The 23,857-nt window shown below is 41.1% G+C and overlaps 1 long non-coding RNA gene across 1 annotated transcript; it reads left to right on the top strand.

Annotated features, from left to right (window-relative positions):
* The first annotated feature begins 6,139 nt into the window (after positions 1 to 6,139).
* LOC113007508 (uncharacterized) lies at positions 6,140 to 23,511 on the top strand. Its single transcript, XR_003269919.1, has 3 exons — positions 6,140 to 6,200; positions 22,919 to 22,989; positions 23,099 to 23,511. It is a non-coding gene; the product is annotated as an uncharacterized LOC113007508 (long non-coding RNA).
* Positions 23,512 to 23,857: the final 346 nt, after the last annotated feature.

Here is a 23,857-nt window from a genome sequence, read left to right as displayed (position 1 = left end):
ACAGAAATGAAGCTGTTTATTAGAGCTAATGTTACAGTCTCGAAAGTAAAATGACAAATGCCAATTACCAATAAAGCAGGAAGTGAAAACAGTAACTAAGGAAGGTAATGCAGATACATGAACGAATTAAACTGAAAGCTCAAAATGCCAGGAATAACTAAGGATTCAAAACTAAAAAACAAATAAGACCAGCAAGAACAGCAAGTTCACAATAACTCCAAATAACCCAAAATTTCAAAATATCTCACAAACCCTCCACAATCTCACAAAACCAACGGACTATAGGAGAGCATATTTGTTGTAGCAGAAGCTTTACTCCCAGATCTACTGAGCAGTCGTACCAGAGCAGGCTTCGCTTGCATGTGAACACGTCTCAGTGCAGAACTAAACAGGGTTTGCAGGGTTTCTGAAAACCAGCTCATATAATCTAACAATTTCTTCGCTATTATCATGGCTCATAACACTAAACCATAAGGGTTGTTGCCATTGCACTTTTTTGATGATAAATTTAGGTTGTTTCCTCTGGGCTTATTTTTGTGGGTATGTGTTGTGTTCGTTTGTATATCTCTGTATGGACATACTGCAAATCAATTTCCCATTGGGGACGATAAAGTTCTCATTGAATCATTGAACCAATGACTTCAACAAACAGATACAGCACTGCTAACAGACCATCTACTACAAGCCCTGCAAAACGAGTCACCAGATTAGCCAGTTTTCTCAGACTGCACGCTAAGCAGCACCGTGACGGGGAAACGTGAATCAGATCAAAGTCAGGTTGTTAATTTCTGTCAAACTGTGGCTAGCCCAGGGGTGGGCAACTCCAGGCCTCGAGGGTCGGTGTCCTGCAGGTTTTAGATGTGTCCTTGAACCAACACAGCTGATTTAAACGGCTAAATTAGCTCGTCAACATGTCCTGAAGTTCTCCAGAGGCCTGGTAATGAACTAATCATGTGACTCAGGTGTGTTGACCCAGGGTGAGATCTAAAGCCTGCAGGACACCGGCCCTCGAGGCCTGGAATTGCCCACCCCTGGGCTAGACTGATGTGTTCTACAGGTTGGTGCAGTGCACTTTAATATATGATTATTTAAGCTAAAGTGATCACACGGTCAACACATCAAGACTTGTTCTCTGACAGATAGAAACATAACTTTCTACCAGATATAGAAATGACTGAATAAAGACTGCTGGAGTCCTGTCAGCAAAAGGAAAACTACTGTTTGAATCTAAATCACTCCTCAGGAGCAAAGCAAGGCCGGCCACTTGAAGCGGGCTAAGAGAGCGTACGGGTATTTCACCGTGGGTCACTGAGTGATTTTTTAAAATTTAACCCAAAGTTGAGAGCTTTGACAGCAAAGCGAGAATGTAGATAAGGAGGCAAATACACTACAAATATCAAATTGTATTCTTGCCAGTTGATTACTTTCTATCAAATATGTACCAGATTGCATGACTGGATAACAGCAGCTTCGATATTTTTGTTTCACTTGTTGACATATTACTCAAGAGCTTGTACTGAGGGAAATTTGAAAGTTGACTTTTACTGTTTCAAAAATGTACAAACCAGTGTCATCAGCCAGAAGGAAAAACACTGGTTATGCTTTCAGGAATAAAGTGTTCTATAAATCCTGCTCTAAATCAGCCTCTCAGTAATAAACCAACACGACACTGACAGAGAACAAATCTGGAAATCCTTTACAAAAAGGAACAGGCTCACCTCAAAGCTCCATTTGCTCTGTTTAGAAGGCCGAGGACGTTTATTTGAATATTTCTGAATTCATATTGATGTATAAAAGCAAGATAACACATGTAGCCCACAGGCTCATCAACTGTTAGTAATCAAAATAAGAATTTTATTAGAAACATGTTTCAGCAGGTCTGCAGAGCACTGAGATCGACTCATCCTGTTATAGAGGAATCATTCTCACAGTCCAGGACACGTCTTTGGAGCCAGATTCTATTTAGGTGAAACAAAATGAGGCCAGATTTTATTTATTTACCGCCGATGCTCCGTTTTCTTTAGACATCTTATATAAGTGCAACTGATATCCACCTCTGGTAGAACACGACTGCTAAAGTGGGAAGCAGTCCAGCTGATACAGCTCTGGTACATCTTCTAATGTCACACAATTATGAAATGCACTGAGTCGTTTGTGAGAATCTGGAGAACATAATTAAACGTGCGGCCGGGTTAAAGAGGAAGAGGTGTTCATCGAGTTTGTTCTGTTCCCACACCGAAGATCTGAGAACATCAGGGACCATCAGGTACTGTAATCTTTATTTTCATACAGGCAGGCAAGCTCTGTGGGTTTTCTGGTTGACCTACAGGGCTTTATGCATATATATTAGTAATATGTAGAATTCTCTTATTAAAAAGGTTAAAAAAATTGAGGTGCTGTTACACATCCCATTAGCCCAAGAAATAGAAAATCTCAAAATATTAGAAATCACTGGCAGAGAATCCAAATTTAGACTCTAACACAGCAAGTCTGCAGTTTGATTGATTTTTTTATTTTGAAGATCTCAGTTCAATTTATTAATTGCATCAAATCACAACAACAGTCGCCTCAAGGTGCTTTATATTGTAAGGTCGACCCTGCAATAACACATACAGAGACAAACCCAACAGTCATGTGACCCCCTATGAGCAGCACTTTGGCAACAGTGGGAAGGAAAAACTCCCTTTTAACAGGAAGAAACCTCCAGCAGCACCAGGCTCAGGGAGGGGCGGGGCCATCATCCACACTCTCCCTCTGTTGCAGCGCCTCCATGTCAGAGATTCCCCACCACGTACTCTCGTCTTGTCAATGCTCATGTCTGTGTTCATAACAAAGCTTGTGAAACCTTAACGCTGATCCGTTCGTGGCCGCCCAAAGTTGCCCCTTAACAAATAATGAGCTTGGCTTCAAACAGTAATGAGCGTGAAGGTGTTGTTTTACTGAACTAAAGGGCACTAAAACAGGGCTCACATGACCATCCAGCTCTTACTTCTCAAGCTCTGGTTTATTTTCAGCATAGTTTTAATCACATGAGACAGAAAAGTGTATCTTTTGAGTTTGAGGCGCTCACTTGCTGAAATGCAGGGAATATTGGATTAATTGTTGTTTCCTGATTAACTGCTGATATTATTAGTTCGCCATGCTGTAGCTTATTACTTATGTTACACATTTTTGACAACCTGTCGCTGGAATTTCATTTTGGGTTATTTCTTGGATAACCTCAGACCTCCTTTCTCTCAGAACTCCTTTCAAGGTCAGTCCAGGTTTATGTCCTGGATCCTCTGAATGTGAAGCCTTGGAGCAACAAAAAGGACAGAAGTAAAGGCATAATGACTGCCCGCTGTTCCTTGGGTAAAATACTAATAGAGTAGAAGCTGCCACAGGCAGGCATCCATGAAGGCTGAGTTCAGAAAATCCACCATTTTATTTAGAAAGCTCTACAGCTGATTCTGTGCGCTCCCGAGGAAACATCCAGAATGAAGCTTTTGTTTTTAGAGAAGCTGGACAGTTTTTAAAAAATTATAATAAACATCAAATGTTTTTTTTGATGTTCAGAATCAGAATACTTCCTTATTCTCAGGAAGGAATTTCCTTACAGATACTCAATGAAAACATGATAATAAAATTGTTTATATGATATAAACAAGATATTTCAAGTGAAAACTGTCCAGGTGTGATAAGGAGGAGCTGTGCAGCTGTAAGGCCACAGATGGAAATGATTGGTTGTGGTGGAACGAAGCTTTTTGCTGAAAGTGCTTCTGTGACTGTCCAGCACATAAACGATTGTCCAATATTGTCCACATGTTGGAGAGCATCCTCCTTTCTGACATCCCCATCAGAGTCAAGCCACACACACACACACACACACACACACACACACACACACACACACACACACACACACACACACACACACACACACACACAACACTGCTGGTGTGAGGATCAGGCTGCCGTCCCAGCAAACGGCAGCATCGAGCACGGCTCCATCACACTCAGAGAAAATCCTGACATTGTCCAGCAGATATTAAAGGACCTGCTGTGCGCTTCTATACGCTGCCTTTACAAATAGAAATAACCCTTTGTGTGAGGGTTTTTGTCTTTTTAGTAAAGTCTACTTTACTGTCAGTGAAAACTGAGGTATTTCCAAATATTCACAGTCTCCACACACACACTATGGACGGAAACTGTGGTCACCTGAGTTCTGGTCCTCCTCATGGTGCATATGAGTCTAGCATTTACATATTCAAACATGCAAAATACATAAAATTAACAGGGTCATTAACAAATTAACCTGAGCTAGTTCACTGAGGTGATCAGCACCGAAATACAGTGGAACCCCGACGAAATGAATTCGTTCCAGAGGGTCTTTCGTAAGTCAAAATGTTCGTAAGTCGAAGCACCGATGCTGTCTGAAGACGAAGTTCTTGGTGGAGGCTGAAGAAAGCGTATGTATGCATGCACATACCTACGTGTACATGCACATAACATTATGGATCCTGAACATTAAAACTAAAACTTACATACACTGTGCAATGAAATCTTTTTAAACTCGCTCATATTTATGCCGGTCCCATTATGAATGAACGACAGGCTAATTGCAAACGAAAAGCACACAAAATAGTGCACTGCAACAACAATACGATTTCGTTACACGGGCATTTTGTCGTACTCCGGGCAAACATATTGCCATTAAGTGCCTTCGTAACTTGAAGTTTTCGTTAAATGGGGTCTTCATAAGCCGGGGTTCCACTGTATGGCATTTGGCTTCTGCTGATTCAGAAATGTCAGTGTGAAGCATTCATGCAGATATATTAAACCTCAAACCATCAGAGTTTACAGATGTGGACATAAGTTTATATTAGGGTTAGAGAATATCACAAATAAATCCAAACTTGTGCAGCAAATCTTGCTTTTGTTTTTCAAAGTTATTAAAGAAAGAGGTGTTCAAATATATAATTCAAATAAATCATTCAAATAAATCATAAATTAGGTTGCTGTACTTTTCAGGATTCGTTACTTTCAGCCTGTGTTTCGGACAGAAACACATGAAAGGCAGTCCTGGTCAGGTATTTCTCACCAGGAGATGTGACATAAAACGGGATGAAAGAGGCAAAAACTCTTCTGTGTTTTGTTTTTTGGCACAGCACCAGACGACTGCAGGGGTCCATTAGTTGCCGTTTGGTAATTTGGCACCAAGCTAGCCGAGAGGAGCAAACATAAAGGGAGTAACGTTTTTTTAAGTGTCAGGTCATTTGAAATGCAGCGTTTCTATGAGCTCAACAAACAGCAAACACACAAACTGTGTGTGTGTCTCACAGTGTGTTGCAGCTAAAGGTCCAGCTGCTGTAGAGCTGTGAAGTAGCATAACATAAGCAGCATGAAAGGTGATAGGAAGACAGCATGTGCAGACCGTTCAAGTTTCTTTTAAGTGTTCTTTATTTTCTGGCGTCGCCCTTCAACAATTATCTCAAAAAACATAAGAAGCCCTGAGTCAAAATCTCACCTGCTTTATATAGAATTCCTACTCACACCTGGATCTCATTAACCTCTACATTGGGAAAACAGGGTAGACTAAATAACACGGTCTAGACAAAGAAACAGGAATAAAATCATTTTTCCACTTAACAAACTCATTCACCCAACTAAACAGTTTGAAAAGTCAATCTCTTCACCTAATCTGATTCATGAGGTTATTTTAAATGAAATAAACAATTTTACACAAAATAAACACCCCTTCATTTGGTTACACCCAATTGACATGATCAGTGACATCATATCCTATAAAATCAGGAAGTACTGGGGCGGCTCTTCCCACATACCTGCTTTACACATAGGACCTATCCTAAGGAACACACAATGGTAAGTATAACCAAACTACATAAACAAATGAAAGATTCAAATCAATTAATGATGAAGTGACATTTAGCTTTAAGTACATTTGCACTGATGACATAAATATAACCAATGCTACCACAAACAGACCCGGGATAGTATGTAGAGCTAAGGTTACATGTGCTGTGTTTACATTAAAGCATTATGATAGACTATGGGATAACAGAACACAAAATAACAATATATGCAAGTGACAAATGGCAAATGAATTCTGTCCTAGCCACTTTGTCACAAGAGCTAACTTCACTCAGAGATGGAGAAAGATAAGAAAGACGGGACAGGAAGGAGAGAGCTCAGACTTAAAGGTAAGGGCTGCTCATTTAAAGCTCACATGTAAGTCGTCACGTTTTTAAATCACATATTGGGTCTGAACATGTCACATGCGTCTTCATATTGTCAAACATGCTGCTAAACAAACTGAGGCAGACTGACTGTGTTATTTAAAGGCTGCATGAGAATCCGCTGCAGGTTAGTTTGCTGCACTGTGATGGTTTAAAATCAGCTGATCAGAAAATCTACTGCAGCTCTCAATAGAAATTATTGTGCATTTTGATTCTTTTCCCCACACTGAGCCATTGCAGCTGATTTAAGGCATCCTCCACCTGCTGAATCCACTTTAACCTACTCCCCGCTGGTGATGGTAAATTTGATTCTTTTTACTGAATCGAGTTTTAATGAGTCACTCACCAAAGTGAATCGATTTTTGAGTCATTTGATTCACTGAGTCAGTTGACCAGAGAGTGCAAAAAATGTACATTTTCACTCAAACTTAATTTGTTTCTCTTTTCATGTAAATCCTACTGCTAAGATGAATGATTCTAAAAGAAATCAACTATTTTATAGAACAAAAAAGAGCATGTGCTGTTAGCATGTTAGCAGAGCGATGCTACTGTGAACCGAGGAGCTATTTTCTTGATGTGAGCTTCTACTCAGGGTTTTTTCTTCCAGTTCAGAGCAGAAATTTCTTTGTTAATAAGATACTGGATGTTGTGTTTTTCTCCACAATTTTAATTATAAGCTAGATACATTGCTGCTAACAGCAACAGGGATGAGTCAGTTGGGCTTGTGAATCATGATTCATGAGTCAGTAAAGTGATTCTCGAGTATTGAACGATTCGTTCATGATTCGCACATCACTACTCCCCGCTCACTTTCCTGTTCAGAGGAAAAGTCGCCCTCCACAGTGTAGGCAACAGAAAACAGATTTCGTTTTTACTGTCCTTCTGCTCGCGTTCTGCCATCTGACTCAAGCTGAGAATATTTATTAGAATTATGTACTCCTGTCTACTATTATTATTTTATTAGTAATATATCTAGATCAGTTAGCTTTGCATAAAAACACTGGTAGAAACAACCTCCAAAGAGCTACTTATTAGCATCTTACTTTGAGTACTTTTTCACTTCTACTGGAGTATTCTCTGACCATAACTGTATATGTCAGATTATTTTTTCTTATCCTTCTTTCTATAAAAAAGATGTTGTATGTTTAAGAGAAAAGACTAAACCTGCCAGCTGCTCTGTACTCTGTAATTTCCTGTTGAAAACAAGGCTGCATATCCTGATCTGTCTTCCCGTCTCTCTAATTTAAGATATCTTCAGCATCTACTGCACAAACACAGAAGATAGTTGACATCCCTGTGCAGTTTTGAAATGGCAAAATAGAGGCACAACCGTATCAAACAGTCTGAGTGTGACTCCATCCTTACGCAGCAATCTCCCTTCACCAAATCCCTGCAGCACAATTCAATTCCGTATCACCACAGGCCAGGGCACCCAGGACGTAACCTGACAGCCATGAAAGGCTGGCAGGGCAATAACCATGAGGATACTCCAAGTCCAAGAAATAAAAGATAGGCTTTTATATGTAGGCTTACATGTCTTATACAATTAAAAAAGATAACTGGAATTTCAGTGTAGAACAAAAGACCAATTGATGACCTATGCTACATTAAAAGGATATAAAAAGACCAAAACACCATAATGAAACCCTGGAACACAAAACCAGAGACATGAATGAAAGTGAGTTTTGAAATGTGAGATTACACCTTGGTTGCTAACTAGTCCTCCTCAGGCAAAGCTTTCCTGAAGTGTTCACTGTCACATCTCACTTACCCCGGGTGTCTCTTCTGGGCTAAACTTGCCAGGGGCCACCCTCAGGACCCGAGCTGTGAATTAAGTCATAATATAACTGGAAGCCGTGACATGCACTGGCTTAAAACCATAAAACACAAGGTGTACACCTGCACTACAGCGAGGATACATTGTATTGAGTCTATTAATTTAATTCTGTTATTATTCTTAATGTTTTTAGTTTGCTATGAGAATTTATTAGTTACAAACTCTTATTGCAAGAAAAGTTTTAAAAGTTCTAAATGATTAAAATGTATTAAAACTAACCTTGGCTGACTTTGACCAGCAGCAACCAGTCACTGATGTGTCTGAACTATTTTAAATGGTAAAAATGTTCTATTATGCTCTTCTTGTATGTTCAGCTTTTGGCAATAACGTGCATCATAGTTATAAATTAATAGGATTTAATTTCTTTGTTTTCCAGCTACTCCCTGATGTCACAGAACAAATATCTATTATTCACAATGCAAACAAACATGTACACTGACTAATTACTGATTAAATACAGCTTATTTATGTTAAAGTCAGCTGGGAGGTCCAATATATTTATTGTATAAATGAGCATTCTGAAAACGTAATGTCCCTAAATGACAAACACTTCTCAAACAGCCTCCCCGGTGCATATCTTAGACTCCAGGAGCTGATTTCAGCTGAAAATATTTGAAGCATTTAAGTGTCTTTGCTAGTCTTTCGTACCGGGATCTCCCCCTGAGAAAGCTGCCCAAGGCCTAATAAGATGGGAACGTTATCAAGTTTGAGATTAAAGAATGAATATTTCATATATGCCTTCAAACTTAAAATTCCTGTCTGACCTTATTTTAAATGATGTCATGATATCATTGGTGACAGAGAGCATGTGCAATTCTCTCTCTCTCTTTCCTCTTAATTTAGCTTTTAACCTTTGGCACTATTTGTACTGTTAATTGTTCCCCATCCACATAATTTACCTTTTCTATGCAGGACGAAGAAATTCAAACAAAAACATGTCCGGATGATGTGAGTCAGCTCTTCTATTGTAAGATTAAATGTAAGGTTATTAATACAAATCATCGCACTTGAGCCAAAAAAAGGTCATTTGTTCCGAAAACAGACTCATGTGGTCAGTTTGTGAATCATAAAGCAGAAAGCAGTTTTATTTGTACTCCTGGAATTTTAATACAAACCTTAATATCTGTCGAGCTAAAATTTCAATAATCAACTTCTATTAATAAATCCAATAAGACATCACCAAAGTTCATCCCGAGAGGAACGTGAGAGGAACGTGATCGGTCACTGAAATCCATCCAGTTTGCTTGGTTAGATATTAATGTGACCAAACAACAGGAGTCTTTCCTGTTCTGGCACAAAGGCTTTTATGCAGCAGTGTTAAGGTTTTCCAAAGTAGCGTTCTTCAGTTACCTGCACACCAGGTGACTGAGTGTGTCTTTTTCTTCAGGCTTTCAGCTCTGCTTGTGTTGCTGACTTTGTGTTTGTAGCGAAACACTAAAAGAAGGATCCGCGTATGTCCAAATAAACATGTGGACTCGTGTTGGCGTCTGGGACTGTAGCCTAAGGATCATGCTGAAAATGATGCAATGAGTCGAGTAATTAAGTCATACACTACATTACCTTTACAAGTAATGTGTAATGCATTACTTTTTCTGAGTAATGGCCCCAGCACGGTTAGGAAGTGAGATGAGGTCATAAGTGTCATGTGAGGCTGTGGCACCCAGAAGGTGAACTCAGGGTAGCAGCTTTATAGCACAAAACACCCACAACTTGAAAACTAAGAAAAGCCCACTGAGACGCTAGAACCATAGAACACATAGCAAGGAAAACACACAGCTTAAATACACACTGGAGCAATCAGGGAACGGGAGACAGGAGGGAAACACAGCTGGGAGAAATCAGAGCTAATGAGACGAGGGGCAGAAAAACCAGACACACTGCACACAGGACAGGGACTGTCAAAATAAAACAGGAAGCACACAACAGGCACAGAGACACAGACTTGACACTGAACATGGAAAGCTGACTGACCAGGGAGACAGAGGCTGTGTCCCAATTCAGGGTCTGCAGCCTTAACGGTCCACAAGGGCCGCGTACTCAAAGACCGCTAAGGCCGGAAGTGCGAGGCTTGTGAAATGGGCGGTCTAGCCTCCGTCGCGCTGCCCAGGTTGCCTAGCAACCATGATACTAACAGCTGGAAACGTGTCATACAGCTGTGTTTGACAGAGATGAAGGAGAAAATCTTTTGTTCATTTGTTTGTTTGTTTCTACATGAGCTTTGATCATTCTCTGTGAGATGAAGCTCAGCTATTGAACGACGCATATTTAAAGTAAAGGCTTTAAAACCAAGTTAGTACAAACGTCACTAATGTCACATGACTTTGCCGACATGTGGCCAACAGTCATGTTTAATGTTCTTCATTATTAAACATTTGCACATAAATAAGTGACATCATATTCAGTACTTAAAGTTCACTCTTCGGGCACCCCTCATCCGCCGTTTTTTATCGGCAAAATTATCCACACCCACCGCCGCGCTATGCATTCTGGGATATGTTGGGCCACGAAGTCTACACTGCCACAGCCTTAAAATTCAGGGAAATGAAGGACGCATTTCAGGGCCGCATTTCGAGCAGCCTTCGAATTGGGACAGCCTTCGTCGCGTCGCTGTGACAGGTAGTCAAAATGAATATGCCAAACATGCAGAGCTGGAGAGTTTGCAGGAACGATGCACTTTGTTTACTGTTACGTTCCCCTAAAAAGGTCCAGGGTCCACTGATTGTAATATTCAATCTGAATTAAAAGACTGAAGGGAAGAACAGCACGGGTCAGGAGAAGAATTACTTGAAGAAATGAATGCTGGACCAGCAAGTACAGAAACAACGTGACACTGGGAGAGCGTGAGAGGCTGAAAACACCAGCAGGGGAAGACAACTAGACACAGATGGAGGTTAAACAATCACAGCAGCAGGAAGCCCACGACGGGAGAAAACAAGAGGTTATGAAAGGAAAGGTAGAAGGAAATAGAACAGGAAGTGGTGAAGATTGATGAGAAAGAAAAACAAATAACGTCACTGGACTAGACTGAGCAGAAAAGAAGTCTGTTTCTCCACTGTGCTGTAGACACACAGAAACATCACACAGTGCAAGTCAGTGAATCACAGAGTTGACCTGGATGAAATTACACACTGCGTGTACTATTCAACACTCCACAACAAGCAGCAGCTTAGCATTATGTCAGCCATAACAGACTCAGCCAAATACTCTGAAGTCATTTTAAACTCCACGAAGTTTTCAAAAGAAATCAGAAACGTGAGAAAAATATACACAATCTAGTTTCCAAAGACTGTTAAACAAGCAAAGACTGAGTGAAGAGCAGATTTCTAATATGTAATTCTGCAGATATCAGAATAAGCTGCTGTCAGCCAGTAAATGCAATTCTAGTCCGTCCACGATACCAAGGCAGCTGTGCGGTTTGGTTGAACACGTGAACGGTATTTTTCTGCACATGTAACACGTATGAGCTTTTCATGTCTGAGCGTTTCATAAAAACGACTTGTAGCATTTTAAATTACAGGCTTCGGCGAGTATTCTGCTCATATTTGTTCAGCTGGAGGATTGCTGATGCAAGCAAGATCCCATACTGTCAAAAGTTTCTTCGGTAACAGAAAGCCGATCTATTTCCACTCGGCACAGTCCAATTTATATTTCCCCCCCACACTGTGTCCTCTCCTTCCCTGCTGTCACTGCGCTGTCCATCATACGCTGCTTTTGAGCTGCTCATCCCTGTCATAATGACCTCCTGAGGGACCTGGAGGCTCCGTCTGCAATTCTCGGTGAAGGAGTTCACCACTTGATGTGAAACAATAAAGAGCGGTGATAGAGTGCAGTGCTGACTGTCCTCTTGTTAAAAGCTGTGATAGCAGAGTCCATACAAAAGCCTTCACATGGTGATGAAAATGACTGTAACTTTCCCTCTTTGTGTCTGAAGCCCTGAGTCTTAGTGGATCACTTAGGATGGAGAGCAAAATCTCTATGATTGCAGCTGTGATGCGTGCTCTCCGATACGTACTCTGCTTTTAAACATGGAGAAAAATACATGATGTTATATTCAGACAAAATGACTATATGAATGCTTTGTGGATTAGAAACAATGAGCTCAACTCCATCGCACTGTTGTAAACGACTGTCCATTACTTCATTATTCGCTTCTATCCAAATGTGTTTCAGTGCAGCTGAGCTGAGGGTGGGGGTTTGAAACACTGCTTTTCTACTGAAGTAGAGCAGCGTATGAAAGTTTCCTCAATTTGTGAAATGTTACCTCGACTCTGGTGCATGCAGATAAGCACCTTGGATGTGCAGTTATTTGCAAAAGTCGGTCTTTTTCCCCACAGCAGTGCCACGAAAGTAGCAACTCTTGCAAGAAACACACGTTTGTTTCCTCCTCTCGCTGCACTTCTGTGAGGGTTTAAATCCAACAGAATCATTGAAATCAATTAGAATCACGCAGGCTGTCATCTGCCTGACGCGTGGCAACCCCCCTCTGGCTTCAGCTCCAGATCGACCAGCATCTTCCACGGTAATAAAACGGTCTATTTCAGCGTGAGGTTATTAAAGGAAATCCTCTCGTGCGGGCCCGTTAGATTGTCGTCAATCTGCTTCAGCGCTTGTTGTTTGGTGAGCGTATTCAGATGCACAAAGCTCGATAGAAACGTGACAGTTTAATACTCCTGAAATTGTTTTTGACACAAATCCACATCAAACCTTTATGTCTGGGACTCCAAACTCTGAGAGCTGTGGTTCTGATGTTCCTCTTTTGGTCTTTCAGACAAAGAGGAAAGCATGAATATGCAGAAGGAGGAGGGGAAGCAGCCCCTCCAGGCCTCATAAAAAGCAGCATTAAGCTTCCCTAATTAAACTGAACTCTCCCCTTCTGAACGGTGAGCGTGACTTTGGGGACATAATAGAGCCTCTTCAGGTCCTCTTTCAGCTCGATGTTAGTCTCCTGCACGAGCTGCTCTGCTAGAACACCGCAGGCTGCAATAATCAATAAAGAGCAACTTCATGAATAAAGAATATTGTCTATCATAAGCAGTTACTGTTTTGAACAGGCTGGCAGTGGTAGAACGACTGGATTTAAATGCACTGAATGCTGAATGACACCACAGCGTACAGCTGGTGAAGGTAATCTGTAATCCTGCGTAATGGCTTGAAGAAAAAAACAAAACCAAGCATAAACTGATTAAATGAATTACACAAACATCCCGGCGCATGAAATAAGGATCATTTTTCAGCTCTGGCAAAGTAAACATTTTTCAGAGTGGCATTTCACATTAATATTTACTGCGTTCCCTCCAATGCTGTTTTCCATTCACCTCGTGTGCCACTGTTTTGCTGCAAGGGATAACTCAACGCAAATTGTGGATCGTTTTTCACATATACAAACAAAACTCTCAGAAACAGGATTTTAGTTGCGATTTTCTTGATATCTGTGTTTTGGTTTGTTTGTTTGGTCCGGTTTTTGTAGCTGAAGTGCAGACTTGTATTTTTATTTCATGGGGTTGAGCCATTTTTATACACAGGCAAAAAAAGAAACCCTTTTCACAACGTTCTGCTAAGTGGAGAGCATTTTCCACGAGGCAGGCAATACAAAAGTGCACATCGTAATTCAAGGCCCAGCACCGGTCTGAGGGAGGTTGAAGGGTCACGCTAATAGTCGCCGGGTCGCACTTGAGGCGACTGTGGGCTCTCTGAATGAAGACGTAGAGTCGAATCACAGCAGCCAGCTTTGAGCACCTCGGCCTTTCTTTAACAGAAGCAGGAACAGCCAATCTGCTCTGTCAGCACTAGGGATGGGTATCGTTTAGGTTTTATCCGATACCAGTACCAAACCGGTACTTTTGAAACGGTGCCGGTGCTTAAACGGTGCCCTAACCGGTGCTTAAAGAATGGAGAACACAAAATTGGTCCAAAAACCTCTCATGTTTAACTGTTTTTTTGTAAAAAGATAACAATGTTAGCCTTTTCTGCAGCTATGGGGCATATATGGTATCACTCTTGGCTGGAAGCAGTGCTTAAACAATGGAAAAAACACAAACTTTGTCCAAAAACCTCTCATGTTTAACTGTTTTCCACTTTTTCTTTGGTCATTTTAGCCTTTTTGGCCAGGGTGAAGGGAGTATCTGCCATCAAACAAGAAGACAGCCGCATGTAGCTATGATGATGTTTGCTAGTTCACCTTACATGCATTAATGTAATAACGTGGTTAGCCTACTCAACGTAAATTACACACGAACAACATTAAGCTACTCACGCAGAGAAGAACGGCTGCTGCTGCATCATCATCCTCATCATTCCTGCTACACTGGCAGGGCTAGGGGCCAGGACTCTCCTCTTCGGGTTTTTGGGGGATGTTGCTAACTCCGGTCCGATAACAGGCACCACACCTGCAGTAGACGTGCTCGGTGTGAGGTCTCGCAGCAAGCTATCAAATACGGCGCATTTTCCGCTATGTGTCGCCAGGTGTTTCATCAGATTCGAGGTGTTACCTCCTTTGACAGTATCACGGTATCAGCTTAAAGCACTTGTTGCTGCTGAGTTTGCATTTTTTGCTGTGAAGTACAGCCAGACTTTGACCGCTTCGCCTTGGGCATTTTTAATCTGTAGCTCTTCTCTAAAAGAATGTACGTACCTGGGCCCGCCTACTATCCTCGGAAACGTAAAATGATTGGCTAGAATCTAAAGTGTATCACAGCTCAGGAAAATAAAGCACCGAAATAAAGCACTGATACCCAGTACCCATCCCTAGTCAGCAACATCCACCGCTACCAGAGGAATGTATTAAGATAATCTCCATCACGCTTTAAACAATGTGCCTGTTCCACTGGGATTCATCCAAGCACGCTACCGAAATAATTCATTATGAAGCAGTCTGAAAATAAGCCTTAAATGCATGTATATTGAGGTGTGTGCGTTACAGAGAAGTCTTTCTGCAAGTGCTCATACCTGTAGGTTAGTGGACTTTGCATCACATCAGACACTTAACAGGTGTGTAGTAAACACGCATCAGTGCTGGCTCAGGCTTTATACCCTGCCTCATTAAGGATAAGGGAGAGGCTGTATGGGTAAGGCTAAAATTGGACCCAAGGTTGCCATAAAGGGAATCCTAAAGAGCTGGTTTCTCCACAGGATACAGAGCTGTGATCCACATTAACTACAAACACAAAGGCCACGTCTAAAGAAGCCAGACCACTAAACACTCTTTGGAAAACCTAATGGACAGAAGATCAGCCGGGGTCAGTATCAGAAAAAGAAAAAGCACGAAGGAGACTTGGAATGACTCTCAGCATTAGTACATAACATCCATATAAGCATAGCGGAGATGAATGAGTGTGCACAGCTTCCATTGTGTCAGTAGTGTTTACTGGTAATGTGAAAAAAGGCACGAGGAGGTGGATAAAGTCTGACGTTTATGAAGTTTATATTTTCTGCTCAGATTTAGCCGAGCCAGCAACCAGCGGCCTGACATTGTTGCAAAGGAAGATGAGAGTTTTGAATTAATACGACTTTTCCAGCTGCACTAATCGCTCCAAACAATTCTGCAAAGTATTATATTTCAGACTTCAGTGCATGGCATAAGCCTGGTATCTTTGTGTTTTAAGTGCAATGCTATCTCTTTATTCATCGGTGCAATGAAAAGCAAAATGCTGATTTTAGTTAGATTTCATTTTATACCATTTGACGAGTTTCCTGGTTCTTCCTGCATCACTTCTCTGGTCCTTCCCGTTATCTAGCATCAGTGTTTTATCATATTAATTTGGTTATTCAGGGGGGACAAAAAGCAGACGTGCAGCACCATCAGTGTCATGATTTTTCACATCTTGTTAAAAATCATTTTAGTTCCTCTATGTAAAAGGTAACTGAGGGAAATAAATGTATCACAAAGTGGCTTCAACAAGGTGCACAGAAAGAAAGTGAAGCCTGGTTGATCATTCAGTTCAAATATTAACACCCAGGAAGCAGCTCGGCAGGAGAAACCCTCCCTCTCTGCCTCTCCTGCAGCTCTTGATGTGATAATTCAGTTTGTTTTTTGTCCTGGTCACTTATTGGTCGTCCCATTTTGTGATTTTCTCTGTAATATTTGGCATTCTGTCTTTGTGTGGAGAGTACATGTAGACTCACAGAGCTGACACGCTGCTGGTCGTCAGCAGGTAACTTCACTAAATAAGCCGCTCGTCCTGCTGAGTTTTCTGATCTCTCCAAATAAACTGAGCTGCAATCAGTTTGTCTCACTCTGAACCGTTAGCAGTCACCTGCTCCACAGGTGAAGGTTATAGCAACTTACATCTGACTAAAGTCTAAAGTCACTACTTAGAATTATCCCAACTTAAATAAGACTGATGCAGTGTTGACGCGGACTATGCGGAGTCTGAATAGTGGATCCAAATGCAGATGAAACAAAGCGTGCAAACAGACTTAATATTAACTGAAAGCAGGTAGTAAACAGCACAAAAACAAAAGAAAAGGCAAAACTAACAATAACCTGAACTGGGTGAGCTAAATATAAAAAGAACAAGAACCTAGAGACCCAAAGACCTGACAAGAATCCATAAACCTGGAAACAAAGCAGGCGATCGAGCGAGGAACGAGTGTAAACACACAGACTCAACACCCACAGGAGGTGATGAAGGGAAACAGCTGATTAGAATAAACATAATGACGCCACAGGGGAGTGAAACTAAACACAACGAACATGGGACACCAGACCTCTTCAAAATAAAACAGGAAACATAACGAGATACAGACATGACAACACGTGAAGGGCAAAGGAGACTTAAACACAGGGGGTGCAGACACAAGGGGGGTCTAAGAAACAATGACCTATAATGCTGGGCTCACACTGTGCGGTTTTTGGCCCATTTTGAGCCGATTTTTGAGTCGTGCGACCGTTTTGGCGATCGGCCCGATTTTGGCCTTCATCGTGCGTCGTGCATCGTGTAGTATACGTGGGGTAACAAGACGCGATTAACACCTCACGACGAGCTCCCGATCATCAATCGCTTGGTCGCGAGGATTTCAAACAGGTTTGAAATCCTCGCGACCGTCATGAGGGTGTCACCGCAGTTTGTCACACTGCGCACGCGCAAACACAAATGTCAGCGAAAAAGACGGCGCAGCACGGCAGTGCAGCGTGTGATCTGGACACAAGCGATGGAGGTACAACTTGTAGAACTTTGGAAAGCTCATCCGAGCCGTTTCGATGTGGCCTCACAAAATTATCACGACCACAACAACCGTGAAAATAGTTGGATCTACACTGCTGCTCAATCACAGCTGCCTGATAAATGTTTTTCATTAGCATCGTGACCTATGAACTTCTAACCCCTGCGAGTCAATCGTGCAGTTTAAGCAGGAGCTGAATAACGTGACTGAAAAAAAATCGCACAGTGTGAGCCCAGCATAACAGTAATATAATAGAAATGAACTTAGAAAACCTAATGAATTTAAACATAAACCATAAACATCAAAATACAGTGGGGCAAAAAAGTATTTAGTCAGCCACCGATTGTGCAAGTTCCCCCACTTAAAATGATGACAGAGGTCAGTAATTTGCACCAGAGGTACACTTCAACTGTGAGAGACAGAATGTGAAAAAAAAAATCCATGAATCCACATGGTAGGATTTGTAAAGAATTTATTGGTAAATCAGGGTGGAAAATAAGTATTTGGTCACCTCAAACAAGGAAAATCTCTGGCTCTCACAGACCTGTAACGTCTTCTGTAAGAAGCTTTTCTGTCCCCCACTCGTTACCTGTATGAATGGCACCTGTTTGAACTCATCATCTGTATAAAAGACACCTGTCCACAGCCTCAAACAGTCAGACTCCAAACTCCGCCATGGCCAAGACCAAAGAGCTTTCGAAGGACACCAGGAAAAGTATTGTAGACCTGCACCAGACTGGGAAGAGTGAATCTACAATAGGCAAGCAGCTTGGTGTGAAAAAATCAACTGTGGGAGCAATCATCAGAAAATGGAAGACATACAAGACCACTGATAATCTCCCTCCATCTGGGGCTCCACGCAACATCTCATCCCGTGGGGTCAAAATGATCATGAGAACGGTGAGCAAAGATCCCAGAACCACACGGGGGGACCTGGTGAATGACCTGCAGAGAGCTGGGACCAAAGTAACAAAGGTCACCATCAGTAACACACTACAACGGCAGGGAATCAAATCCCGCAGTGCCAGACGTGTTCCGCTGCTGAAGCCAGTGCATGTCCAGGCCCGTCTGAAGTTTGCCAGAGAGCACATGGATGATACAGCAGAGGATTGGGAGAATGTCATGTGGTCAGATGAAACCAAAGTAGAACTTTTTGGTATAAACTCAACTCGTCGTGTTTGGAGGAAGAAGAATACTGAGTTGCATCCCAAGAACACCATACCTACTGTGAAGCATGGGGGTGGAAACATCATGCTATGGGGCTGTTTTTCTGCCAAGGGGACAGGACGACTGATCCGTGTTAAGGACAGAATGAATGGGGCCATGTATCGTGAGATTTTGAGCCAAAACCTCCTTCCATCAGTGAGAACTTTGAAGATGAAACGAGGCTGGGTCTTCCAACATGACAATGATCCAAAACACACCGCCCGGGCAACAAAGGAGTGGCTCCGTAAGAAGCATTTGAAAGTCCTGGAGTGGCCTAGCCAGTCTCCAGACCTCAACCCCATAGAAAATCTGTGGCGGGAGTTGAAAGTCCGTGTTGCTCGGCGACAGCCCCAAAACATCACTGCTCTCGAGAAGATCTGCACGGAGGAATGGGCCAAAATACCAGCTACTGTGTGTGCAAACCTGGTAAAGACCTATAGTAAACGTTTGACCTCTGTTATTGCCAACAAAGGTTATGTTACAAAGTATTGAGTTGTATTTTTGTTATTGACCAAATACTTATTTTCCACCCTGATTTACCAATAAATTCTTTACAAATCCTACCATGTGGATTCATGGATTTTTTTTTTCACATTCTGTCTCTCACAGTTGAAGTGTACCTCTGGTGCAAATTACTGACCTCTGTCATCATTTTAGGTGGCTGACTAAATACTTTTTTGCCCCACTGTATATAAAAACTCAAAACGCTGAGTCGGAGCCGCAGACCTGTTTTATATACGCGAGGAATAGTTTCTATACGAGATCGCTGCAAAAAGTGCAGCCTTACCTAATGTCCACCTACTGTTACTCATTTATATCAAGATTTAAACATCCAGTTGGTGTTGGTGTGGAGAGTAACCTTCAGTAATAGTAATAAATCACAGCAATAGGACATTCATGTAGTTGTAAACAGCATGATAATATATTAAGTAATCCAAAGTATTCAGAATAGTTACTCTCATTGAGTAACATAATGGAATACGTTACAAAATACATTTTGGGGCATGTAATCTGTAATCTGTAGTGGAATACAGTAACCTTCCCAACACTGCACATACGTTGTGATTTGCAAACATTAAACACATAACACAATATAGATTTAGCATCAGTGAGCAAAAATATTGGAATGGCTGCCTTCCCACTGTCACCAAGTGATGGTCACAGGGGGTCGTCTGATAGTTGGGGCTTTCTCTGTATTACCTTCTGGTCTTTACCTTACAATATGAAGTTCTATATAAATAAAATTTAATTGAATTCTTTAGTTTTCAGTATTCAGTCAGTTCATAACTCTTTTTTAATGAAGTTTTTCGTTCAGCTGCCTGGTGGGACACCAAGCTGGGTGTAAGAGTCTTCATCCAACATTAAAATTAAAAATGTTAAAATCATTTTTTTGTGCTCTGATGCTGAATCGCTGCAAAATAAAAAAAACGTGAAGTCCTTACTTCAGCTGGGGTTTATCTCTGTCCTGCACACGTCTCCAACTCAGCCGTCCTACACGTAACCAGAAGAAGAGAGGAGAGTGATAACACAACCGTTAGTAAAATGATGCCAAAGGCTGCTGCTGTAGCATGAACACGCAACGTGGTCTAGACAAAGTCTGTTGCAGTGCAGCTGTAGAGATCGGTCTTATTAATCTATCTTAGAGTTGTGCTGAATGATCCGTGTACAGGAATGAACAGAGACAAGCAGGCAGAACGTGATTTATTACACGTTATTGAAAATGCTTTACTGTCACATTTCGAGGTATGGAGAACTGACTTTTGGAGAATTTCATAAATAAAAATCATGCAGGAATCTGTTAAACAGGCAATCATATAATAAACGAACGAGGACTGAATCTTTAAATGTTTGTTGTTGATTCTAATCTGTCACACAAATGATTTCTCTGCTCCACCTGCTACACAGTCCTGCAAATAATCAAGAAAGCAGAAGAGCCCTGCCTGAAAGGCTTCGTGTTCTCCTGCTCAAGGATGGCATGAATTTTTCCGTAATCGTGAATATGCAGTTGGGTACATGGCCAACCATCTCCCACCTGAGGAAGCACAAGATCCAAGCCTGCGATCTGAAAGGTCAGTAAGACGTCGAGCCTGACAGGAGGACTCCACACACTGCATCAGCTCCACTTAGCTACTTAAGAGAGGTGGACTTAAACAAATGAGCGTTATTGTTTACCGAACCCTTTATTTTTTCCCAAACTCAGACTGTCGTTGACATGCCCAGTCGCCCAATTTTTTAAAAAAAGCATGAAAGCGTTTGTTTGGCTCTCTTTGCACAAATCCACGAGAAGCTATAGAACCCAAAGCTAACAATAACTATATTTCATATAATATTAGTCGTTCTTTATTCTTTGTTTCCGCTTCCTTTTGCATTTGTTCCAGACTAGCAAACATCTTTGGCCACCCAAAAACAAAAAGCACCTGAAATTATATTTTCCAGCGTTACAGTGCTGCTCTCCATGCTGACCACTGTTTCCAGCTACTTTCTGTCTTTACCTGCAGTCATGCAGCGTTCACCACATTAAAGGGAATCTCTGAGGCTCTCCACAAAATTAATTAGCACATAAGAAATTAGAACTGAGTTTATTACTATCATCATATTCACACTGATAATAACTTTTTACTGTAAGGAAGTGGTTTCTCTTTCCTTTGATCGTTATATTGCTGGATGTTTATTTGGCAACAGGGAATTCTTTTAGAAGTGCAAAGCCCATCATCAAACTATTGATTCTCACCTAGGATTGTTTTCTATGTGTAGAAGCAGGTTTCTGCCTAATTAGGGCAGACTAATTACCTCCAAACTTATTTAAGTGTTGCTGCTGAACGTATCGTCTTCTGCACAGGCTTCATTAAAAGCTGTTTGTGTATGAAGAGACATGACAGCAGACTGTACTCCACATGAAATCTGTCAACAGTTTAACTTTCTAAAACTTTTGTCACGTTTGAGTTCAGAAAAGGTGAAACATTTTCTTTTTTCTGGTATATAAATCATCTGAGCTACATCTCAGCTGTTACTCTGCAGTTGTGCTCAGACGTTCATGTATATCCACTTAAATCAGGCAGCAATAATCAAGAGAACCTCCCACCAGCACTATTTGTATAATAGCAAATAATATAATAAGATATAAAATTATACTGTTCTTCTTATTATAATAAAGTAATAAGAGGGCATCACTATGTGTTAACAGACCTCTCTGCATTGAATCATACTTGTTATTAATCTCTGGCTCTCTTCCACAGCATATCTTTATCCTGTCTTCCTTCTCTCACCCCAACCAATCACAGCAGATGGCCCCGCCCCTCCCTGAGCCTGGTCCTGCTGGAGGTTTCTTCCTGTTAAAAGGGAGTTTTTCCTTCCCACTGTCGCCAAAGTGTTTGCTAATAGGGGGTCATATGATTGTTGGGTTTTCTCTGTATGTGTTATTGTAGGGTCTACCTTACAATATAAAGCGTCTTGAGGTGACTGTTGTTGTGATTTGATGCTGTATAAATAACATTGAATTGAGTTCAATTGAATTTTGGTAAACCACCAATCATCTGCCTGGTTCTTAGCTAGGATGCCGTCACTGTTCATCGCCTGCCGACGACAGACGAATGTTTGGCAATAGACGGTGAACTTATGAACACAGGCTGCAAGTTTTGGGTTTTTTGTGTTTATATTTTTTTTTTGAGAATGAGACTTTTTTTCTGCTAAAGTGCTTTCTGTCTAACATTCACACACGTTCATACGTTCATACAGCGTTGAACACTTCTGTGAACCAATGAAATGTCTTTTTGGGGGGTTTTCAGGTGAGATCAAAAGTTATATTTAACATCACTGCAAAGATAGTTGCAGATGTTTTAAAGAATGCAGTCATTAATAATTATTTAAGAAGCAGATTCATCTTTCCAGATATTCAGCAGTAGGTCATGCAATTTGGGCTGTACTGACATAAATTTTGGGATGCCTGATGAAATACCTGTTTCTCCCTGTTTTCCAAATTTTTAGTATTTTATTTATTCCCAGCCTTCAGCGCTCACAGCTGCGCAGCTTTGTTGACTCTGTGAATAACCGTGTAGGGCTTTCTTAGCATGGCTGCAGTTTTTTCTGTGTTTACCTTCTCACTTATTTATTATCTCATTTTAGCAGCGGTAATTATTCAGCAACACTGTTAATTTATTAAAGGTTTACCAGGTAAGTGCTTAATAATTAGGAGAGTGAACAATAAAGCTTTGTCTGTTATCATTCCATGAATAACAATTTGGCAAATATAATGAATATCTTGCAGGGAAGATGGGTCCTTCATGCACACGCTGGGTATTTGTCATTGGCAAAAAGTATTTAAAAAATAAACTTGATATTGTTCAAAGAAGAAGAAGAGCAACCTTGAGGGGAGAGTCAGTCTTGTTAAGCCCCAAGGCTTGTGTGTTTTCTACTTTATTTTCAGTTTGTAATATTTTTACTGACATTTTCAGTCTCCTGTTTTTTGGTGCCTCTGAAGGACACGCTGTTCATGATGTACAGCCAGAGATGGAAAAGCCAGGCGCATTAACAACCCCAATACCCCTGAAGGTTTGAACCTGAAGATTTTATTTTTATTTATTTGTCAAATCAACACAGACTTCATCTGTTGCCATGTTCACAAACATTTCTTCTTATAGTGCTTGTTTTTATTTTGTAGGAGGAAACGGTTTTGGGAAGAATCACTCATTCATTTATTTACATTCCCAGTATGTGGAACATCTGTAGTAACTATTACGGGAGTAAAGCTTTAAAACACAGCACGTAGCCACTTCCTGTGTGAGCCAAAGAGACAGACGCAGCACAGGACATAAACACAGCAATTCCAGGTTACACTGGATAAGGATAAGACAGATCAGTTATGCAGATAATATGAAATACACAGTGAATACTAGTATTTGTCAACACTCTGTAGTTGGTGAAACAGCCGGACAACAAGGAAAAGTAGACCCACAGGCTCTATTTTGCTCCGTCTAATGATGATGAGATGGAAGAGTGCTTCAAAGCGCCCACATGCAAATTGATGGATGAGCTCCAAACCCCAGAGAGATGATCCAGTCTTCCACAATAATTCCCCAGTGAAACAATTAATTGATTGTTTTGTTTTTTTGCTTGTTTTTAATTAATGGTTGTCACCAAGTGTGTTTTTTTCTAACCATGCAACACAACAAGAACAACAAAATGTAGCTCTGTCAAAATCACATCTATAAAACCGCTGTGATGAGATAAACTGTCCTAATGGCAGATGGTGTTTTTCTTTACTCATGTGGTTCTATCATAGAAATACATTTTTGAAAATAAGTCATTTATATTAGTGCACTTTTCAGTAAATTGACATTCAAACGAGGGGCGAGAGTTCCCTCAGATGAAGCTCACCTGTTCTGCAGTTTATTATTCCAGTTTCTGATTAGTGAAGCTG

The sequence above is a fragment of the Astatotilapia calliptera genome, chromosome 16, assembly GCF_900246225.1.
Source record: "Astatotilapia calliptera chromosome 16, fAstCal1.2, whole genome shotgun sequence".
In the NCBI taxonomy this organism is placed as follows: domain Eukaryota; kingdom Metazoa; phylum Chordata; class Actinopteri; order Cichliformes; family Cichlidae; genus Astatotilapia; species Astatotilapia calliptera.
The sequence above is the reverse complement of the archived record's forward strand: the minus strand, read 5'-3'. Positions and strand labels throughout refer to the sequence as shown.